Consider the following 24,453-nt stretch of genomic DNA (forward strand, 5'->3'; position numbering starts at 1 on the left):
ATATCAAGATTTAGTAGTACAAGAAGATTGAAAACTTAAGATGTAGAAAACAATTGGCTGCAGAAGGATTTAGCTTTCAATACTGTAGTTTTCTTATACATAATTAAGAAAAAGATTTAACATGGATAAAAAGTAGCTGAAATTAAATAAGGTAACAATTATCTGCAGCTCACATTGGAAATATTCCTGGAGAACTGATCCATTGGCTTCAGTAAATGGTGGACATAAACACAGTGCTTTCAGAATCTACCAACAGGCTGTTTGCTCACTTGGCCAAGTTGCTTCCTTCAACAAGGGCCAGCAGCTTCTATCACAAGATGCAGAACATATGATGAGCCTTCCTCCAGTTCTGCAAGCACTCCAAACAGGGTCTATGACAATTCACCATGGCCAAATTGCCACGGCTAACTTCCCACAGCCAACTTTCCATCTAGGCCATTGACTAGATCAATGTGGTACATGCCTCCCCTCCATCAACTAAGTCAGGGATCCTCAAACTTAGAAACTTTAAGACTTATGGACTTTAACTCCCAGAATTCTCCAGTCAGCATAGCTGGCTTTGTTGAACTGTATTCTCCAGTTAGCATAGTTGAAGTCCACAAGTCTTAAAGTTGCCAAGTTTGGGAATCCCTGATCTAGCATGATCTGACTACTTTGATTGTTGCCTCTATTTGTGTGAAGGTTTACAGCCTGAAGTGATGATGCCAATAGATGTTTATATTGTGAATGTGTTCCATTACTGTAGTATTTCAGCTGGAACCAAGATTTTTCCACATTTTCTCTCTCACCATTTCATACGGACTTAACTTCCTAAGCATATTAAATTTTAAGGACACCAGAATATTATACTTCAGACTCAACTCTTATCAGACATTACGGTAATAATATTCCCTACCAATTTATATTTCTGTTTAACTGTATTTTGATAATGTGTTAAAGCTGGTCCTGCAAGAAATGTCTACATTTGGAATTTGATCTCTGAGAAAGATCTTTATCACTCATCTCTCCATTACACACGGATTACTCAAAGCTTCTCCATTTCCAATTTTCATAGAGTCCACACTTTAAAGCGAGTGATCGCTATGATCGCTCAAATAATTATGACACTGAAGACGACCATTCATGCTTTGACTTTGCCACCTATTTTAGAATTGGTTTTATAGTTTTAGACTATACAATTTTTCAGCATGACAATTTTGGGGGCAACTGGGACCTTTTGGCAAAGGCAGATGTAAGAATTTACACCTTGTATTAACTTACTACCTAGTTTCATTCCATGGTATGGACAGAACTGATTTTAAAAGAATTGAATCTTCTTCATGTTGATTTTTTTTGGTTAACTACCAAAAATTGAGGTGATTTAATTGGCTGCTTGGTTTCTTGGATATTGCGGCTGATGAACAAAATATATCCAGCAAACCAGAGATGGTTCAGCACCTTGCAATTGATGTTGATATATTTATCTTTTGAGACCTTTGAAAATTTATTCCAAGGCTGCTGTGATGAGCTTAGGAAAGATTTTGTACCTTTGCCAAACACTCATTTTACTGAGATATTAACTAGGCAATAAAAGAGAGAGATGTTAGTTAAATACCATACCATTTAATGATTAAATTAGTTTGGAAGAATTTTTGGAACCCTTACCAGATTCATGAATATGTTGTTTATATAATAATTTCTATAAGAATAAAAGTAGATATACTTAGCACATAAGAGTGATTCAGGACACTAAAACCTTAAATAAATGGAACAATTAAAGAAGTCAAGAGAAAAATATTTACTTTAATAATCAATCCTAAAATGGCAATAGGCAGACTATCCTAACAAGAAGAAAATTCCACAGGTGGGATGTCATTGCCTGATAGTTGCTTTATTTAGCAGAGCTTTGTAAGAGAGTCTCATTTGTAAGTTTTAAAGAAAGATATATGCAGTAAATCTGAATTTACAAAGTTCTGTATAAAGTCTAAGTAAACAGATTAAGTCTTCTCTTTGTGCAACTGCTAACCACTGATTGCAAACTTTTAAGCTGCAAAAGTACCAAATGCAATGATTTTATAATGTTGTCAATAATTCACAAAATCTATTCTACAATTTTAAAAGTTCTGCTTGTAAATTATTTCCTCAGACATTTGGCAAAAAAAAAAAAGAATCCAACTGCTAAGTTGGAAACAAGAAACAACTAGAATTCAATGGATTTGATAAGTTTGGCTACGACATATTCCTACTGAAATCCAGTCTTGACCTCAGAATTGATAAAATATTGTAAATATTTTTAGAACTTTTTGAACTGTTCTGTATCTTATTTTTCTGCTTTTTGCACAATATTTTATAAATAGTAAACTGCAATAATTAACTACTAAAACAATACTCAACCAACTGTTTCAACATTTTGTAATTATGTTGCTATAAAAATAAAAGGAAAGATTTAAAAAAGAAAGGCTCTTACATTCATCTACTGCCAAAACTGTAATATATCCAAAGTTTTTAAGGAATGTTCCTTAACAAACAGGGAGATGTGTCCTTTTGCAGTCTGAACATGTGACTGCAGAGGGAACGAGATCAGACAGGAGGTTTATGCTAAGGGCTTAGAAGATAAACAAATTAACATCTGAAAAACATTTACACATAAATGCCAAACAAACATAATGAATGCATGTAGATTTACAGAAATTCTAACATCTTAAAGTACTGTATTTTACAAAACTTGTAAACATTATTTCACTAGGAATCCAGTGACATATAAATTTAATAAACAACAAAAACTATAAAGATAGCTATCACAGGACAGATTTAAAATATGTTACAACACACATTATCTTGTTTTAATTAAATAAGAGGAAATAATTTCTAGCAGAAAAGGAATACAATAGGTTTCGTGGATTTTTACTCATTCCACCAGTTAGAAACAATTATTTAACTATTTAACTAAGTATATATTATATGCAGCATACAGAAAAGTTTTTATCACTTTGTTCATATGAGTTTTTATCTTGATTTTTTTATTCTAATCTTCAAAACCAATATAATATTGATTAAATCATGTAGATTGCATTTCCGAATGCACATTTCAACTCATATTCCATAAATGTCTCCAGGGTGTGGTAAAATGAATCTATTATTGAGAACTAAAACTTATGATATGCAGCATTCAGTGCCTTAAAAATACTGCATAAATCCATCAACATAATTACAAAAACAATGCATTCTTACTGATTGTATCATCCATTTGCCTATAAACTCCACTTTAAAAAAATGTGTTCCACTAGAAAATGTTTTGCACTACTCAAAAAGATTCTGAATTCAATCAATCAATCATAAAGTTCTCCTTGCCCTTTTGCCTTTAGAACAAAATAAAACTATTTTGACTTTGTATGAATTTAAGTCCTTAAAAAAAATTAAATACACGAGCTAGAACTTGTTTAAACAAAACAGCCACTTGATCAGATACATGAACCCATTATAGCGCTAATAGTAGGGCACCATTCTTTTCCTTACCTTTCTATTACTATATGCTGTCTATCTGCGGAGAGGGGCGGAAATCAAATCAAATCAATCAAATCAAATCAAATCAAATCATAAATTTTCTTACCATTACAGTGGTACCTCTACTTATGAACTTAATTTGTTCCATGACCAGGTTCTTAAGTAGAAACGTTCATAAGTAGAAGCAATTTTTCCCATAGGAATCAATATAAAAGCAAATAATGTGTGCAAAACCATTAGGAAAATCCAAAACTTTAAGGCTTTTTTTTTTTTAAAGCCTCTGCGGACGGATGAAGCGGAGTCAAACGCAGTGGGGGAGGGACAGCGAGAGGTGGCAAGCGGTGGCAGTCCCAATGAAGCAAGGCGAAAAGAGCCTCTCTTGAGCTCCATAAGTCCCTGCCTCCCGTTCTTCCCTACCCCACTCTGATCATTTCCACCACACCTTTCTCCTCTCTTGAGCTCCATGAGTCTTTCTTCCCGTTCTTGTCCACCCTACTCTGATCATTTCCACCACACCTTTCTCTTCTCTTCAGCTCTATGAGTCCACCTCTTGCTGTCCCTCTTCCCACTTTTTTCGCCTTGCTTCATCTTGCTTGTCACCTCTCCCACTCTTTTCGCCTTCATCCAGCCGCCACCTCTCACTGTCCCTTCCCCCACTCCATTCACCCGCCACAGCTTCCCCTCTTGCTGTCCCTCTCAGCTGCTTGAAGCAGCAGCAGCAGCCAAGAGAGGAGCGAGGGTTCGTAAGTAGAAAATGGTTTGTGAGAAGAGGCAAAAAAATCTTGAACACCTGGTTCGTATCTCGAAAAGTTAGTAAGTGGAGGCGTTTGTAAGTAGAGGTACCACTGTATTTCCAAGTACCATTTCAAACATGTGTTGCCATTTAAATCTCAAGAAAGGTATCTCTCAGCTATCCCCTTTACATTTGATGAAAAGGCAGACTGAATGGAGCCATATAGCATGCCATTAGCAGTTATTCACAGTTCTGTTTTAACTTCTTTTGGCAACAAGGATATTTAAGGATAATGACGTCTGTGACTCAAAATGCAGAAAATAAAACTTCTTAAACCAAGTGCAATGGCAAGTTGTGTTGCTTCTAAAATGTCACTTTAAATAAATAAATACTTCATCACAAACAGTTTTTAGACAGAAGATTCTACTGCAAGTAAATTAATTTATACTCTATCAAAATTACTATCAAACAGTTATATAGTTTTGCACTACTCAGAAGCATAAACCTTAAGTTTTTATTTTATGTCAGACACCCATTTTGGGGTTTACATAATTTCCACCCAAGGGGTAAGGTAGCTTTCTTTATTTTTACAAACCACATTACTGGTTTCATCCTTACTAGGAATCTTCAGACGCGGTAGTCAAATGTAATTCTATAGCAGGGCTGTCAAACTCTTGGCCTATGGGCCAGATGCGTCATATGCTAGCCATATCCACACATGATTTAGCAAATGGGGGAATATCACGATCAATCACATGACACCGCAAGTTTGACATTCCTGTTCTATGGGGTTCAACCCTTATAATTGAAGTCACATATGTTTGCACCTTAGATAACTATACAGTGCCTTAGCTTTAGGAACTATTTATGATCCTGGCACTCAGCAACTCCAAAAGAAAATATCTAGAAATCAGAATGGTAAATACAGTCCACCTTCTTTTAAGATCTCATAGCAGAGAGATACATATTATATCTGGCTTTCAATTACAGTGCTCATTCAAAAATTTGGGGCAGATATTTTAGTAAACTTCAGTGTTTTTTATCTCCCGTGTGGAAGAAAATTAATTAAATTGTTTTATTTATAAAATGTGTGGAATTTACCTTTCCGTTGTTACTTTGTCTTACACAGAATTGAAAATACTGTAGTTTAAATAGTGAACATAACCCAGAACAAAGGTTAAATCAAAATGATTCAGCACAGCTCATACATCTGTCAACCAGGTATAAAATGCAGCTTACCAGGTGCAAAATCCAGATGTCTCCTACATGCAGGTTAAACAACTAATTCAAGCCTTTCTCATTTCAGTAATCAAGTTACTCAATTAATATAATAGGACACTATTCTATTTTATTAATGAATAGAACTATAAAAAATTAAAGCAAAACTGGAGAATCCATGCCCTACTGAGTCATCATTTCAGACACATTTTTCTAAACAAAAAAACAGACTGGCCAATGGTGAGCAAAAAAGGGGCAATTATCAATTTCTAACCAGCACCCCCATTGCTTTTCCTTGTTGGAATCTGGAGGGAAGCATCAAAGCATCCATCTCCCTCCACTTCCCTTCTCATCCGTCTGACCCTATCTAATCCTCTAGATTAAAGCATCCATCTCCCTTCCCTTCCCATCCGTCTGATCCTCTCTAATCCTCTAGGTAAGTAGATGCTGCTAAGGTAGGATAGGAGCAAGAGATTGCAAGTTTGGCTGGGATCTGTCATAGAACATGTGACTACAGCAACAGCCCAGTAACAACCAGTGACACAGAAGCAGCCAGAATTTCCCCAAATTTTATCCTCTCTGGTGTCATGGGTCTTAGAGTTTGGACACATTCTGTAAAGTATTTTGGTTCAAAAATTGTTGCCCATGATGCCCTTTTTTGCCCAGTTAGTCATGACAAGAATTTTAGTAACAGATATACAACATGCATCATGTAACTTGTAACATATTATTTGTAGGATAGTTTTGTAGTGATAATTTTATCATTATACATGTTCACACATATTGCTAGAATTTTTAAACTATGATTTGTGAGCATTATAGGTTGGCCATATACTTTAAATTACAGCTATATACTGTACGTCTGCATTAGGCTGCTAGTCTCTTTTGCAACCCAAGAGCCCCCCCTTACTGCGACTGTCGAAAGCAGTACCATAGTAACATAGCATTTGAAGAAGAAAACTGCAGTGTAGCTCTAAAATAGGAATAACACATATAAGACCTAACCCTCAAAAATCTAAATACGTGATGTGACACGTTCTCTGAATCATTACCCTACCCACTGTAGCGCTTGGTTTACCAGTAAAATAATAATTGCAGTCTTAGCCACCAAAAATTTGTCCACTAGCCACAAAAAGGCTAACTACTCATGTCATAAGAGAGTGAATTCATGCATTATGTTAAGCAAAAAACAAAGAAATGGCATACTGTATCAGAAAAGTTCTTGGCTCAAATCAGCACATAGTCATCCTTATTTCTTTTTTTAAAAAATGCATATTTCTTCCAATCTTAGAACACCATTAAATTATAACTGATGTAACAAATCCTGGAATTCAGTTTGACATTGGGAATTTTGGCATGGGTTTCTACTTTAAAAATGTTTCTTAATTCTACAGTGATGATGACTACATTTAGAATTCAGAACATTAACAAAAGCGAAATACATTAAGGTAATAGCAGAGTGACTTTAGTCTTTGAGCTTGGTTGTTTTCTTGCAGAAGTTTCATTACCCAAACTAGGTAAAATAACCACAAACAACCTCACTAAGATCCTCTCGTTTAAGCTCAGAGCTACAAATATTTTCGTCTATCAGTACAGTCATTTTACCTCGACAACTTAAAATGAGTTTCAAAATTACCGTGTATCTAAGTAGCACAGAAGAAATACTGAGTAGAAATCTGAAAAATCACTACATTTCATTTGGTAGTTGGGTACTGATTCACACATTTTTAAGTGTCTTAATTACTGGAGAGGGCAATGCAATGAGCATTTTAGCTTATAAATTGAAAAAGAAGGGCAAATAATTCAGAAGTTTACTACTTCTCTCCTACTTAGTTGTTACCCCACCACCTACCATTGTAGTTTCTAGTAGGACATTACTTGTATATTGTTTTTTAAATTTGTTTTTATAAAACAAAAACTCAGGTACATGGTGATTACCTCTGAGTCAGAACATCAGCATTCCGAATACAGAAATTTCCCCTTTTGTTTTGATAAAGGACATTAAGGAATCCACAGAGACAGAGACAATGCTGTAGGATTAGTACATCTTGAGTACTTTTTGTACTGCCAATTCTATGTCTGGAAGGTGGAGGGATTTTGGACAACATCTGGCCTCCAATTCTAATGTATGAAAACCTGAGATAAGTCTCAGTAGCAGATTCTGATTGAAATTCTGTGCTTTAACCACAATGTCAGCCATATTCTGAGTTTTGGCAACATCACAAGCCTAAGTACAGCATAGTTTAAGAGAATGTGTGAATGAGCCCAGCAATTTCTGCTTGGGAAAATATACCAGTCGTCTCTTTCCAGAGCACAAATACACTGGCATTAGAAAATTATTTTGTTTACAAAGGGACAGGTGCGCCAATAAAATCTGTCAAACTATATGAATGGGCTTTCATTTCTACCTAGCAGAGAAGCGACATTGGTCCTACCTAATATCCCTCTTCTACCATGGTAGATATAACAGCCATGCATGAGTTAATCCTGTTTGCTCGATGATTGGACTGAGCCTGCCAAAGCTTCTGTTTATATTGCTGACCTACTTCGTACTTTTCATATACATCTTGCAATTCCTTATTTTATGCTGTATGACATCCTTTCATGCATTAGAAAACTGCTATCATATCTTTCTTTAGCCTTCTTTTCTTTAGGCTAAATATGCCAAGTTCTTCATAGGGCCTGGGCTCCAAGCCCTACATTTTTTTTTGTTGTTCTTCTCTGCATTATTTCTAGTTCCTTAGCTTCTTTTTCTACTGTAGTGACCAGAACTAAACATAATACTCCAAATGCAGTCTAACCAGTGCAGGATGGACACTGTCAAATCCCATGACTGGTAGGTAGAAATTTTCTGTTTATGTAGCCTAAACTATATTAGTTCTTTGGGCATCTACATCATATTAATAGCTCATACTTAATTATGGTCATATCTATCTCATTAACCTTATTTTAACCTCTATTAAAGACCACCTATCTTGTACCTGTGTATCTGTTGCTGTTATTTTTTTTACCAAAATGCAGAATCTTACCTTTCTTATCAATGAACACTTCACTGGATAAGTCTATCAAGATCCTTTTAAATTGTTAAGTGTTAGCAATCAGTCCAGCTTTGTGTCACCTGAAAATTTTATGAGTAAAATTTTATGAGTAAAATATGAGTAAAATCCCACTACGTAATTTATGAAGATGTTGAAGAATACAGAAACTAGAACAGAACTCTATGTAGTTCCCTCCATGTGAACACAGGACAATGCATTAGCTATAGTTGTTCATCCAATTGCAAACACATCATGGTAGTGGACCCTGCATCTCATATTGTTCCAAGTTATCAAGAAGGTTATGGTCTAATTTTTATCAAATGTCAGGTAGAAAATTCAGATGGCTAAGATATAGCACACTGTGGTTTAGCTAAACCTGTCTGCCCTTATTGAACAATAATTGATTAAAGATATATGACTTAAAATGATGTGTTGTACCTACCTAGAGACTGAAGAAAAATCCAGAAGACTTTCCTAATGTTTTCCTTATTTCCTAATCAATGCACATAACTTCCTCATGGAGCAGAATACTCTCATCTCCAAGTAAGTTATACAAAAAATAAAACTTTGAAGCCCCAAATAATTTGAAATCACTGAATAGACAAAATAAACTGGACTAAAGAGTTAAAAAAGGAGCAACTTTGTGTTGGCACGCAAGGGTCGCAATGACCTAATCAGACTTTAGCTCTAGTTTCTCTGATTCTGTGGTATTCTATCCTGCCATAATATTTACAAGTACAACAATGTTTTAAAAACTATGATTAGTTTCTATGGAGACAGGAATTGTTTAGATGGAGTCAGCAGCTAAAATAGTGCCTTTCCTCTTACAGCTTCTTCGTAAGATCCCACTTTTTTTTAACTCTTCTGTATTAGCTAACAGACAAAACTGCATTTACCTACCTACCCCTTAACTCAAGGGTCCCCAAACTTGGCAACTTTAAGACTTGTGAACTTCAACTCCCAGAATTCTGGGAGTTGAAGTCCACAAGTCTTAAAGTTGCCAAGTTTGAAGACCTCTGCCTTAACTCATGGAAACAAAATAGTTGAAGAACAACCAAATTATTGACATATGATTTTGAACTCTATTATTGCAATTTCAGTTGTACAAACATAGATAGCCAAAAGTCTTCTGACAAAAATATTTGAGAACCATTGCCAGTAATGAAATTGATGCTACAGAGCTGAAAAGGTCCCACAGTTCAATGTAGTATTAGGTAAGGTATTATCTAAAATATTAAAATCAAATGTATTGCTAAAACAGGAAATAGAAGTGGATGCTTTCAATCAAATTGCTTTAGTTGTTGTTTTTTTATAAAAGAAAATTTTATGGTAGTGTCATAAAAAGTGACCCCATAACATTAAAATGTTGCCTTCAGCACTCAAATTAAACAAGGGGAGGGATTCCTGTAATAATATCTAAACTGTTACTTTGCAAAACTCTATTTTTTTCACAGTATTACCATGTTGTAATTTAAGACAGAAAATGTAGCATTTTTAAAATGAAAGATTAAAAAATAAATAAAATGGGACACAACCATGATATGGCACATTATTTGCTATATTCTAGCAAATAGAAACATATTTTATTTGTCACCTCCTACTGAACTCTGCATATTATTTTAATTTCTATCCTGCCTTTCCATCTCTATTTTCTTGATTTATACTGATAATAATCCAGTTAGGCTGTGTATGAGAAGTAATGATAAGGGAAGAGACTCATGAACCTTAGCCCTTCCAGCACTATTCTAATTCTAAGTATTAGTTAAAAATAATAATGAAAATATCCATAAAATATTTATTTAAACAAGTGGTTATAAACCTTAATGCAGTGTTTTTCAACCAGTGTGCCGTGGCACACTAGTGTGCCGCGAGACATGGTCAGGTGTGCCGCGAAGCTCAGAGAGAGAGAAAGCAAGAGAGAGAGAAAGCAAGAGAGAAAGAAAGCAAGAGAGAGAGAGAGAGAAAGCAAGAGAGAGAAAGAGCGAGAGAGAGAGAGAGAAAGAACTAGAGAGAAAGAAAGCAAGAGAGAGAGAAAGAACAAGAGAAAGAAAGAGAGAGAGAAAGAGAGAGAGAGAAAGAGAGAGAGAGAAAAAGAGAGAGAGAAAAAGAGAGAGAAAGAAAGCAAGAGAGAGAGAGAAAGAGAGGGAGGGAAGGAGAGAGAGAGAAAGACATAGAGGGACGTAGGAAGGGAGAGAGAAAGAGAGCAAAAAAGAGAGGAAGGAAGAGAAAGAAAGAGGGATGGAGAGAGAGAGAAAGAAAGAGGAAGGAAGGGAGAGAAAGAGGGAGGGAGAAAGAAATAGAGCGAACGGGAGGAAGAGAGAGAATTTGTTTGTCCAAACTTTTTTTAGCTGCCCCCCCCCCCGCTCAATGTGCCCCAGGGTTTCGTTAATGTAAAAAATGTGCCGCGGCTCAAAAAAGGTTGAAAATCACTGCCTTAATGTAATAGATGTGGGATGTACTGGAATGAAAAAAGAGACTGATTCACACTTACCAAAAACAGTATGACTGAAAGAGGACGAAAAAGTCATAACTGTCCTAAAGACCAAGACCAAAGTTCTACCAGTAAATACCAGTGGTAACCAGTTTACACCCAGACAGGTCCTCAAAGACTCAAGAGTTTTGACAAAGTTAGATGGCATTTCGTTTGACCTATTTCTATATAAATAAACAGATTATTTGGATCTTTTATTATAAATCTAACACAATTCTGCCATGTTTTGCTATTATTTGTAGTTCTGAACGTAATGCTTGGCTATTCTGATATGAATCATAGCAAGTAATCTAACTTACAAGGTTTTATTTTTGATTCCTGGATTTTGCCTTGTTTTCTAATTATTCTAATTATGACAGATGGCATTTTTTCATAAATATGCATGAGAAATAAACTGGGTGGATTTCAATAGCAAAATTACGTTCAAGTCAAGCTTACATAGACACAAGCAAGTAGTGTTCTGACATGATACAATAAAGATATGCTACTGCCTTCTTCTGGACTTTAGACATTCATAAATTCTGTATATATTATGGCTTTTCTGATGTTGTTCATTGTGTGGCACACTTGACAACAAATTCAGGAAAATCATCCTTGAGATATCCTGGCTTTGACCATATCTATGTGGCTCTTTTTAAAATAATAATAATAATAATAATAGTAATAATAGTAGCCAATTGTTTGGTAGTGAATAATAAGCATAAGATATATTTGAGCATGTTGAGCATATTATTTTGGATTGTTATGTATGTTGAGATTGGTCTTAGGCATCATACGGATTTTGTTGCATAGGTATACTGTATACAGTGGTAATTCTACTTAAGAACGCCTCTACTTAAGAACTTTTCTAGATAAGAAACAGGTGTTCAAGATTTTTTTGCCTCTACCTAAGAACCATTTTCTACTTAAGAACCTGAGCCTGGAAAAATTTCCCAGGAAATTTGAGAGCGGCACGAAGGCCCGACCAGTTTCCTGCCATTCCCCCTTTACTCCCGGCTGCCAGAGGAGCCTTTCAATGGCGCTTAAGGCAAGGATCGACAAACCCAGGCGCCTGGTCGCCAGTGGCGCCTAGAAAATGTTGTCTGGCGCCTAGAAAATGTTGCCTGCTGTACTGTATGTATACAGCAGTGTTTTTCACGAGGTGGCTCCTGCAAGTGGGAGCTCCAGGGCTGAGGCTTCAGCCCTGGAGCTCCCACTTGCAGAAGCCGCCCCCCGGCTATTGCCCGCCGCCGCCGCTACCCGCGCACCCCAAAATACCCCCCCTGCGTGCCCTTTTCCATGGGCGCGCAGTCCCCATTCCCCTGCCTGCCTGGGGGGGGGGGCGGGGGCGGGGAGGCGCCGGCAGTAGAAGGCGCAGCCCCCGCCCGCCCGATCCGCTCCCTCTCCTCCTCTTCCGCTGAAAGAAACGCGCGGAAGCTGCCTGCTTGAGCCTCGCGTTGCTCCACCCCGCTTCATCCTGCTTGTCATCCTCCGTTGCCAGGAAAGCCGGGTTTGTTTTCCGTGAAAGCAGCGCGCCTTTTAACACGCTGCTTTCCTGCACCAGCGACGTTTGGCTGCCGGGGGGGCGGGGAGGAGAAAATCCTCCCCCCCCCAGGAGCAGCAAAAGCCTAAGCGGTGGGGTGCGCCGTTTGCCTTCCGGCTCAGTCGCAGAGGCTTTTGCTGCTTGTGGAGGGGGGGGGGGTTTGGCGGTGCCGATGCCAAATGCTTTCCCTCCGCGGTGGGGGGTGCAGGGCAGGCGCAGTCAGCCCCAGGAGACAAAGATGGAATGAGAGAAAGGAAAGAGAGAGAAAGGGAGGGAGAGAAAGAAAAAGTGAGAGATAGAAAGGATAGAGAGAAAGGGAATGAGAGAAAGGAAAGAGAGAGAAAGAGAGGGGGAGAAGGAAAGAGTGAGAGATAGAAAGGATAGAGAGAAAGAGGGAATGGAAAGAGAGAGAAAGGGAGGGAGAGAAGGAAAGAGTGAGAGATAGAAAGGATAGAGAGAAAGAGGGAATGAGAGAAAGGAAAGAGAGAGAGAGAGAGAAAATAAGAGAGAGAGAGCAACAGAGAGAGAAAGAACAAGAGAGAGAAAGCATGAGAGAGAGAAAGAACAAGAGAGAGAAAGAAAATAAGAGAACAAGAGAGAGAAAAAGATAGCAAGAGAGAGAGAAAGCAAGACAGATAGGGAGAGGAAAGGAGAGTGAGAGAAATGAGAACAAAAAGGGGAGAAAAAAGGAGAAATGAGAAAATGATTGAGGCAGAGAATGAGAGGAGAGTGAAACAAAAGAGAGAGAGAGGTGATTCTTGAAGCATATGGTAAAAAGCACCCAAATAATAAGAAAACCCCCCCAGCCCACACCTGTTTTTGAAAAGGATAAAAGAGAAAAAAACCCCAGCCCTCAACTGGTTTTGGAAATGGTTGGAGTGTGTATACATACACACACATAAGGGGGGGAGAGAGACAGGGATGGAAAAAGAGGAGAAGTGAGAGGGAGAAGGAATGAGGGAAAAAGGGGGGAAGAGAGAGAAATGAGAAACACGAGAGAGAAAAGGGGGAAAGACAGGAGAAGTACCCAGAAATGAGACAGTGGTATAAATTTCAGGAGGGATGATTGATGATTGACTGTATTTATAAGGGGATGTTACATGGGATTGTATATATGAGGGGGTTATTTATGTATGTATGTATGTATGTATGTATGTATGTATGTATGTATGTATTTATTATTTATTTATTTATTAGATTTGTGTCATTTTGGTTGGTGGTGTGCCGCGGCTCAAAAAAGGTTGAAAATCACTGGTATACAGTATATTTTTCCCGCCTTGTGTTTACGCCCAGAAATGGTACATCTTGGCTTCCATAGCTCCGCCAATCAACCTCGGAGCGAGCTGCTTTCCCAGCGTCCCCTGCGCTTGCGTGCGTCTCTCCCTCCCCCCCTTGCCTCCATTCCGCCTCCTACTCGAACCCCTTCACTCCCCCCCACCGCACACAGACGCTCCGATCTTGGCCGCTCACCCGCCTTCGGAGAGAAGCGGAAGCCCCTCCCCTCCCGGCATGAGGTTTTGTTCATTCCTCCTCCGGCCGCGTGCGCGGTGACTTCCGACCAGTAACCCCTCCTCCCCCCTCCCCCCCTCCCCCGCGTCCCCGGCCCGGTCTCCCTTTCCTTCTTCTTTGTTTCGGTTTCTGACTAACGGTCTCCCCTCGGATCCCGACGGGAGTACAGCAGAGCCGGCTCGGCGGAGCCAGGCCTGCGCCGGGGGGGAGGGGGTGAAAGCGATGTCAGGTGGAGACTCGGCAAAAAACCAAGTTTGCTTAAAAAAAATTCTGGCTCCTAAATTTTTTGGCTGGCTCCTAGATTCTGAACAACTTTGTCGACCCCTGGCTTAAGGAGGCTTTGGCAGTCCAGAATGAATAAAGCACTTTCCTTTCTCTGGGTGCTTGGACAGGGAATAAACCTCTGCCAGTGCCCAGAGAAAAGAAACGCTCCCTTTGCTCTGGGCAGCCGAGGAGTCACCACAGTGAAGGAAAGGCGCTGGCTAGAAAGCAAGCGAGCAAGAAGAGAGCGGAGCCCTTCAGCATGGAAAGGAAGAGGCAGCAGGTAGCCACCAGTGTATGAGAGGCAGCCTTGCACCGGGTGTATGGGAGGCATGTGCTCCTCCTCACTGTCTCAGAGTCCCTTTTTTTTAAGCCTTAAAGTTTTGGATTTTTTTTGATTCCCCTAACCTTACCTTCTTCCTTCGGCAGCGACTGTCCTCCTCCTCCTCTTCTTCCTCCTCCTACTCTTCTTCCTCCTCCTCCTCCCACCCAAATTCCAAGCTTTTATTTTTTTTCCTAATGGGTTTGCACGCATTACAGTATTTGCTTTTACATTGATTCCTATGGGAAAAATTGCTTCTACTTAAGAACGTTTCTACTTAAGAACCTGGTCACGGAACGAATTAAGTTCTTAAGTAGAGGTACCACTGCATTCATTTTATTTATTCAATTTTTATGCCGCCCTTCTCCTTAGACTCAGGGCAGCTTACAATATGTTAGCAATAGCACTTTTTAACAGAGGCGGCATACTGTATTGCCCCCACAATCCAGGTCCTCATTTTACCTATCTCAGAAAGATGTAAGATTAAGTCAACTTTGAGCCGGTGGTGAGATTTGAACCGCTGATCTACAAATCTACAGTCAGCTTCAGTGGCCTGCAGTACAGAACTCTATCTTCTGCGCCACCCCGGCTAATATATGTATATATACATTGTATATATATATATATACCTGCTGCGCCACCCCGGCTAATATATGTATATGTACAATGTATGTAAAGACAATAAAGTATTTATTATCATCATCATCATTATATAAAAATAGTCTATCTCACTTCAAAAGAACTCATTGGAAGTATGTTTATCTGATTAGAGAAGAGGTAACAAAAGTTGCCAGGACACACATTTCAAAGTTTAACAACCTGTTATGAAGGCTATAAAGATAGCTTCCAAGTAGAAAGTGTCCATTCACCAATGGCTGTCTTGGAAGACATCAGCAGTCAAATGCCTATTTTCCGGCTAAAAAGAACAGTAGAGTCAAACTGGTGATGTTTAGTGAAAAACACACTCACACAAAGCATACATAATACAAATGTAGCCCTAACATGCTGGAGGACAGAAGGAAAAGGGGGGACATGATCGAAACATTTAAATATGTTAAAGGGTTAAATAAGGTTCAGGAGGGAAGTGTTTTTAATAGGAAAGTGAACACAAGAACAAGGGGACACAATTTGAAGTTAGTTGGGAGAAAGATCAAAAGCAACATGAGAAAATATTACAGAAAATTTTACTGAAAGAGTAGTAGATCCTTGGAACAAACTTCCAGCAGACGTGGTTGATAAATCCACAGTAACTGAATTTAAACATGCCTGGGATAAACATATATCCATCCTAAGATAAAATACAGAAAATAGTATAAGGGCAGACTAGATGGACCATGAGGTCTTTTTCTGCCGTCAGTCTTCTATGTTTCTATGGTACAAAAAGAACAGAAAGAAACAGATAACATATACATATCACAGGTGTTTTTAGCTCAGACAAAATGTTCCTCATTTCTTTCATATCCATGTCGTCTGCAACTCTTCTTTTCCTCCTAATCACATTTCATATCTTCTTCCTTAGAACTATACTTCATCTTTTTTCATGAGTAAGTTCAGAAATGTCCAAATAAGGTAATGGCTGCAGCCACCTTCTTCTTTCTTAGGGTTAAAATGAAGCTCAGAAATATTATGGGAAATATAGAACTACAATTAAAATAGCATTTGTTTTGCACCATCAATTTCTCATTCACGCTGTAAATTAAAAGACTCTTAGTTATTTAAAAAGATGGATGGAGCAAAGACATTCATGTGTTCCAAGTTGAATGTCTAGGGCATGATGGCGAACCTACGGCATGCAGAACCATATCAGTGGGCACGTGAGTTCAACTGATTTTTGGGCTTTCTGGGCCCACTGGGAGTCAAGCAAGACTATGGAGGGGATGGGAAAGGCCCATTTTTTTCTCTTTTCAGGCCTCAGAGCCTTTCTAGGAGCCTGGGGAGGGGGGAAATGGCCTTCCCCTCCCCTCGGAGGCCCTCCAGAGACCAGAAATTGCCCATTTTCCAACTTTCTGGCCTCCGGAAAGGAGGGTGGGGAAAGGAGGGTGAGCCTCAGGAGGGTGGGAAAAGCTGTTTTCATATTCCCCAGGTTCTTAGAAAGGTTCTGAAGCCTGGGGAGAGGAAAAAAATGGAACTTCTGGTTCAACTGGAAGTCAGCAAATGGAATATTTCTAGTCACCCGAGGACCTTGGTGTGTGTGTGAGAGAGAGGAAGGCTGTTTTCACCCTCCACAGGTTCCTAGAAGGGCTCTGGAATTTGGGGGGAGCAAAAAATAGGATTGCCATCACATGCTGGGAGCAAGGGGGGGGGTCACTTGTGCATGTGCTAGGGGACTGCATGGAATTATGGGTTTGGGCACAGATGCATATCCCCCCCACACACCTCCTCCTTTTGGCACATGAACCCAAAATGTTTTGCCATCACTGGTCTAGGCATTGTGGTGCTTGGAACTTGGAATCTTCATGCCAAGCCTTATCATTCCAAATAAATGATTTGGAGGCTGGGGAGGTTAGGGAGGGGATCTCTGGGGGTAAGAGAGTTTATCCCGTAGAGCTGGTGACAGGGGATGTCAGGGCCCTGGTCTCAGGCTGCTGCTGCTGAATGCCTGCTCTGTAGTCAACAAGGCCCTTCTGGTCCGGGACCTGCTCCTGGAGGAGGAGGCAGACCTGACATACATAACCGAGATTTGGCTGGGCCATGAGGGGGTGTTCCCCTCTCGGAGATGTGCCCAGATGGATTTCAGGCAGTGAAGAACTAACAAAATTTTTACTACCACATTGTGGGCATGGCTTATGCAAGACGCCCTGCATTTTCTTTCAACGTCTTTCAGTGCAAATTGGGTGCTCTGGGATAGAGCACCATTTTCGCTACCCCACTGCATTCCCTTCCCCCAATCCAGGCAGTAGCCCACCCTTGGTTTCCGGTGTTGTATCAGCCGTGAGACAAAGGAAGAGGAGGAATGGTGATTATTGTCCAGAGATGAAACACTAGAAGAGACATATAGAGCGACACTGGAGAGCTAGTAAATCCGAGTCTGACCAAACACTTAAGAAGACTTATCTAGTTGTGATATGGGTGGCAAAATGTTCGCATTTTTCACATTTATTGCATCCGGTCTTTGGAGAGGGGCGGCATACAAATCTAATAAATCTTAATATTAATACGCAGATTCTTGCCTGGCCGCCTTTTTTAGCGTGACCCACTCTCTTATAGGGTAGAGCCAAAGTATCTGGGGATCTCTTATAGGGTAGAGCCAAAGTATTTGTTCAGTTTCTGATGGATAAAATTGCTCAGATGCGAGTAGACCTGGACTCCAATTGGGCAATGTCAACTGAGATGACTGGAGCAAGTCTTAGTCCTGTTGTGTGTGATGAGTTTGATCCTATTACCCCTGATGAAGTGGACAAGTATATGGGAGCGATGAGCATTTCCACTTGTTTATTGGACTCATATCCCTCCTGGTTGGTTTCAGCCAACAGGGAGGTAACACAAGGCTGGCTCCAGAAATTAATCAATACCTCCTTGAGTGAGGGGTTCTTTCTGCAATTGCTAAAGGAAGTAGTTATGAAGCCCCTCATTTGTCCATCTTTGCTGCTGGGGAGGAGAGAAATAACCCCTTCAGATAGGGTTATCAACTTTGCCTCCTAAATCTGCAGCTGAGACTAGATCAACATCTTTCAGCTTAGCTAGGAAGACCTTTGCACAGGTTTGCCTTGTGTACCAGTTGTGACCCTACCTAGACCAGGAGGCTCTTTGCATGGTCCCTCATGTCCTTATCACCTCATGCCTTGACTATTGTAATGCGCTCTATATGGGATTACCCTTGAAAAGCGTTCGGAGACTACAGCTGGTTCAAAATGCAGCCGCACAAGCTATAGTGGATACCGAGGTACACCCACATTACTCTCCATGAGCTGCATTGGCTAGCAGTTGGTCTCTGGATGCAATTCAGGTGCTGGTTATTACCTTTAAATCCCTACATGGCTTAGGACCAGATTACTTACGGGACCACCTACTACCTCATACTTCCCTGCGGGCAATAAGGGTCCACAGAGTTGGCCTTCTCTGGGTCCCGTTTTGTAAATAATATCAGTTGGTGGGGAATGGCCTTCTCTGTGGCTGGTCCGACACTTTGGAACCAACTGCCTCCAAAGGTCTGTACTATCCCCACCCTGACGGCCTTCCAGAAAACTGTTAAGACCTGGCTTTTCTGATGGACCTGGGACCATGAATGATTGAGAGTATGTATGGTTTTTAAGGTTTGTTATTATCCTCTATATTTCTACTGTTGATATTGTAATCTTTTTACACTGTTTTTAATTCTTGTTATTATTGTGAGCCCAGAGTCCATTGGAATTGGGCAGCATATAAACCTTCCTAAATAGGTAGGTGGGTGAGTGGGTGGGTAGGTCGATAGATAGATGGCAATCCTCTGTGAGGGGCAATACAATGGATGGATGGATGGATGGATGGATGGATGGATGGATGGAGAAAGAGAGAGAGAGATGAAAGCAGTTTGTTATCTTTTCTGATAAATAGATATTCTCAGGTCATAAAGTATGAACATGAAGTTCCCTGAAGATTACATTCCTAAAGAAGTAGGGTCTACAAACAAATGTCCTATTAACAAGAGCTACAGGAGACTGAATATTATTTTCTTTTACAGTGCCACAGGGAAATCCCATCTGCCCTTTTCCTACCTTGCCTTTGTCTGTTTATCTGGGTTTTGTCTGTTCAGGCTAAATATGAATATGGCTACTTTTAAAACAGAAAGCTGAAAATTCAATTTAAAAAATGAAAAGTGAGTAAATAATGTAATTATTCAGTAAATAATATACATTGAATAAACAATGCAAATTGAATAGCAAAAACAATGAATATAACATTTTATCTTATTTTTTCTAATGTAAAAACAAATGTCAAGAGCGTAGGATTTGTGCTTTCGTAGTTAATCCAGATGCACCACATGAATACTCAACTGCAGTTTTTATTTCTAGAAACTTTTACTCAAATTTTTCTCAGTATTAATGAGACATGCTCTTCATTTCCTGTCCTAAAGCATTATGTAATATTTGCTCTGTCAGCCAGCTGCAAACAGTAATCTCTGATTATTACATTCAAACTGAAATGCAAAATATTCAGTGAATCAATAATGCTAAACATAAGAAAGTGTTTCTAGTATGCTTTATAATCTGTATCCAGATTAGAAATCATGGAAAACATTTCACCTGTACATGAATATTCATTCAACAGCCAAGAAAAACAAATTTGAGCTTTCCAATTCCTTTTGTATGTGTAAAACTACTATCAGAGTGAATATTATCTGAAATAGTTCCCTGATCTAGAGCAGTGATTTTCAACCTTTTTTGAGCCGCGGCACATTTTTTACATTTACGAAACCCTGGGGCACATTGAGTGGGAGGGCGGCTAAAAAAAGTTTGGACAAAAAAATTCTCTCTCTCTCTCTTCCTCCCTTTCACTCTATTTCTTTCTCCCTCCCTCTTTCTCTCCCTTCCTTCCTCTTTCTTTCTCTCTCTCTCTCTCCATCCCTCTTTATTTCTCTTCCTTCCTTCCTCTCTTTTTTGCTCTCTTTCTCTCTCCCTCCCTACCTCCCTCTATGTCTTTCTCTCTCTCTCCTTCCCTCCCTCTCTTTCTCTCTCTCTTGCTTTCTTTCTCTCTCTCTTTCTCTCTCTCTCTTTCTCTTGTTTTCTCTCTCTCTTGCTTTCTCTCTCTCTGAGCTTCACGGCACACCTGACCATGTCTCGCGGCACACTAGTGTGCCACGGCACACTGGTTGAAAAACACTGATCTAGAGGACATTTTCCACAGCCAATTCTTCATAAATAAATTCCTCTCTTTTCCACCTTTATATCTCTGTATCTTCTCTTTGCAACCTTAATCATTCTTAATATCAATATACACACAACATACTGTTGTGAGCCGCCCCGAGTCTATGGAGAGGGGCGGCATACAAATTTAATAAATAAAATAAATAAATAAATATTGGAAATGGAGAAGGACAGATAATATGAGACTAAGAGAATTGTGAATATCTGGTTGTGGTATTGTGCTAATATAGAAACATAGAAGACTGACGGCAGAAAAAGACCTCATGGTCCATCTAGTCTGCCCTTATATTATTTCCTGTATTTTATCTTACAATGGATATATGTTTATCCCAGGCATGTTTCAATTCAGTTACTGTGGATTTACCAACCACGTCTGCTGGAAGTTTCTTCCAAGGATCTACTACTCTTTCAGTAAAATAATATTTTCTCATGTTGCCTTTGATCTTTCCCCCAACTAACTTCAGATTGTGTCCCCTTGTTCTTGTGTTCACTTTCTTATTAAAAACACTTCCCTCCTGAACCTTATTTAACCCTTTAACATATTTAAATGTTTCGATCATGTCCCCCCTTTTCCTTCTGTCCTCCAGACTATACAGATTGAGTTCATTAAGTCTTTCCTGATACGTTTTATGCTTAAGATCTTCCACCATTCTTGTAGCCCGTCTTTGGACCCGTTCAATTTTGTCAATATCTTTTTGTAGGTGAGGTCTCCAGAACTGAACACTGAACTGAACTAATATCCCATTATTATTTATTTTTAATTTTTTTATCTTGTTTTTCTACTAGAAAATGTTTAAACTTTTATCCCCAAACAAAATAATAATACATAATTAAATACTCCAATAAATATTAAGCATTATAAGTGAGGAAAAACTATTAATTTAATTCTCTCTCTTCTTCCATAGGCCTAAAGTCAAATTAATAGGGGTGGGGCCAAAACAGTAGAATTCTATTGCTATAACACGACAAATAAACACATTGAATCCTGTCTGGTAATTACTAATCTATTTTTCAAAGGTAGAGGCCAGGGAGTAACAAACTTGATTGGAAGAAGCTGCCAGTTCCAGACCTTGTTTCCAGAATATTATGAAACAGGGCATTTTTAAGTATACTTATCAAACAATGTATTTTTAATGACTATACAGAAAATATAATATGTAGATTAAACTGAATCACTCATATTTTTATGATAATATGAACCATCTTTAGAAAGTCAAGCTTCAGTCCGTATGACACAACATTAATCCCTTAATACTTACCATACAATTTACAATGTTTATGCAAGCATAAAAACACGTGCAGATAACCAACCATGAATGCAATGCTAAAGTCATTTTATGGGGAAGTAAATTCAGTTCAATCTATTAAAACATATTTCTAATAAATGTTGGCCATTGTAAAAGACTGAATTGCAATGATTCAGACCAATCCAATTGGCATATTACAATATAGTATGTATCTTGTTTTCCCCAAAATAAGACATCCCTTGATAATAAGCCCAAGCGCTTATTTCAGGATTCAGAAAAATATAAGACAGGGAAACACAGTAATACATACAGTTTTTTAAAAAACTATTTTAAATTTTTTATTTAAAAAAACTATATTAAACTTTCAAACTTTTAAAATATGCATAAGATTTAACCAGATAATTTTTTCAATGAATTTTCTTCAGTCATTTTCTTACACACTTCCTCCATTTGTAAAGCAATAGAAAATTCAATATAAAATCTAATGAAGACATTCTTCTGTAAATTGAAGTCTGTTGGTGCTTTTTTTCTGATTGCAAATCAAATGAATATTATCTGTAAAACCTTATTAAAATCTTATTAACACCAATTAATCAACCATTCTAAATACACTACCCGAGAGAAAGTTTTAAAAATGGGTTTAAAAGGAAAAAGTACATGCACTTTTACACACAACACACCCCTGTTTCTCATCTGGCCTTCCCATCATACTTGAAGAATTGTTTTCTAGTTACATCATCAGGAAATAAAACACAAGGAAAAAAGGCTTGATGTTCATAGTTTTCTCAGAGGAGGCCAGCTAAGCTTGGGTGTTCTCCCCCCCCCCCTTCGGCAACTCAGAAAATAAAAGAAAAATTAAACAAATCCAGTTGTGCTATGGAAAATATATATATATTAAAATATTGCTCTGTGACCACTTCACTATTCTATTATTAATGATGGGAATTAACTCCTCTAAACTTTTCAATGCATTCGTTTTGGCCACAAATCAATCTGACATATGAAATGTTTCACAGTCCAAAGTATTTGAAGCCAGAAAAACACACACAGGCATAAATATGCACGCACGCATGCACGCATACATATATTTGTAGTTCTGGTTATCACTAAACTACACTAAATACAGAATGAGGCTGCACAATATAGAGTTCCTTATAAGGTAGTGCCATGACGTAATGCTTCATAGGCTTTGGGCAAGCAGAGCGTTTCTCTCTCATTGTTTCGTGTAACTGCTGGAATGCTCACATCCCTAATGCCTAAGAGAAACACAATCTGAACACCAGTGAGCAATAATTAAATCAAGAACTCTTCAGTGTTCAGTGAAGGTAAGAGGGAGACTGTGGGAAGAAGTTTCTTTTAGCAGCCAATAGGCATTTTGCTTCAAAAATTAGTTGGTTCACTTCATATGATTTTCACAGCACAACTTTTGGACTTAATGCTGAGATCAATTAAAATGCTAAACAACTTTCCGGTTCTCCTTCTAAGCATAAAAATATTTCAATATAAAACTGAAGAATTAAATTAAGGAAAAGGAAGAGCTAGGAATTACACATAATTTCCAACTGTGTGCTGGACAGAGTCATAACTGCATTTTAAACTGGGAGAAGATTCAGTGACTTTGTAAATAGCATGAGAAAGTTGTAGCAGCTTTTCGAACACATCATGTTATATGTTATAGGCATGTAGAAACATGTATTGTGCTTTTAAACAGCCTTAGTAGTTTTAAAATTTGGAAAATGTAAATTATAAATTAAGGCAGTAGCATTGACAGTAAAATAATTATTACTTTTACCATTTTAATTCATTTTTAAAATGAATTGTATATGCTCATGGGGGGGGATGTTTTTCAAGAAACTTGTTTTATTTTAGAAATTGCTTTTTCTCCTCTGTATAACATATGCTTTTGAAAGGTAAATGATCAATGTAAAGTACCTGGTACTAAGGACAGTCACATTATGGAATTATGTTTCCTATATCAGTAATTACATATTCATAATAAGAATAAGACTGAAGCAAACTAAATTAGACATGTAAAACATTATTTGGTGTGAGAATGGGATTACATTTGAAGATTTTATTTCCATTTATTCAGATCATTCTTCAAATTCTGTATTCATTAGCTATCTTACAATATACAAAATTTCTCATGAAATACACATCAAAATAGATCTCTTCAAATTACAATAATAATAATTGCTATGCCAGGAAGGAAATTGTATGTAAGCAATGTTACGAAACTCAGTAGAATATTTTATAAAACAGCAGTTTTTATAAAACAGCAATTTTATAAAACAGCAGTTTATTAAGGACATGCTTACAATGTATACATCTTTAAGAATATGTATACTGTTTGAAAATATCAAGTTTTTGTTTCTATTAATAAATTGCATAATCTATTGTTAATAAAATATTCTAAATATCTACTTGTCAGAGTGAAATTCTCATTCACTGCTATGATGACACTTCTATCTGATAAATTAACCAAGTGTAAAGCAATACTGTAATTTCTAAGGTTTTAAACTAATAATATAATAATGAATAATAACCCCAATTCTTTTGGTCCTTTCAGGCTATTTTGTTGGAAGTTTAAGGAACTCACTTTACTGATTTTCAGAATGAACCAATTCAAAGGAATTGGGATTGCAAAAGACTATTATTTTTAGGGAGCTTTTTTAAAAATGTAGCCACCATGGTTTTTTAGTTGGATTTGTAAAACATGAAATATGCTGCCCCCCAAATTTTTTTGCATAATTAATGCATTACTTGAAAATACATCCAACATTTTA

At 38.2% G+C, this 24,453-nt stretch overlaps 2 protein-coding genes across 2 annotated transcripts in view; one reads left to right on the plus strand and one right to left on the minus strand.

The window, feature by feature from the left end:
- The window catches only part of CMSS1 (cms1 ribosomal small subunit homolog), a 203,241-nt gene that overhangs the window by 145,033 nt on the left and 33,755 nt on the right, over window positions 1-24,453 (minus strand). The window lies entirely within an intron of this gene.
- The window catches only part of FILIP1L (filamin A interacting protein 1 like), a 32,813-nt gene continuing 31,241 nt past the window's right edge, over window positions 22,882-24,453 (plus strand). The window contains exon 1 of the mRNA XM_070750008.1: window positions 22,882-22,992. The gene's annotated coding sequence lies outside the window, so the exon portion shown is untranslated. The remainder of the gene's footprint in view (window positions 22,993-24,453) is intronic.

This window comes from Erythrolamprus reginae, chromosome 4 (assembly GCF_031021105.1).
Source record: "Erythrolamprus reginae isolate rEryReg1 chromosome 4, rEryReg1.hap1, whole genome shotgun sequence".
NCBI lineage: Eukaryota > Metazoa > Chordata > Lepidosauria > Squamata > Dipsadidae > Erythrolamprus > Erythrolamprus reginae.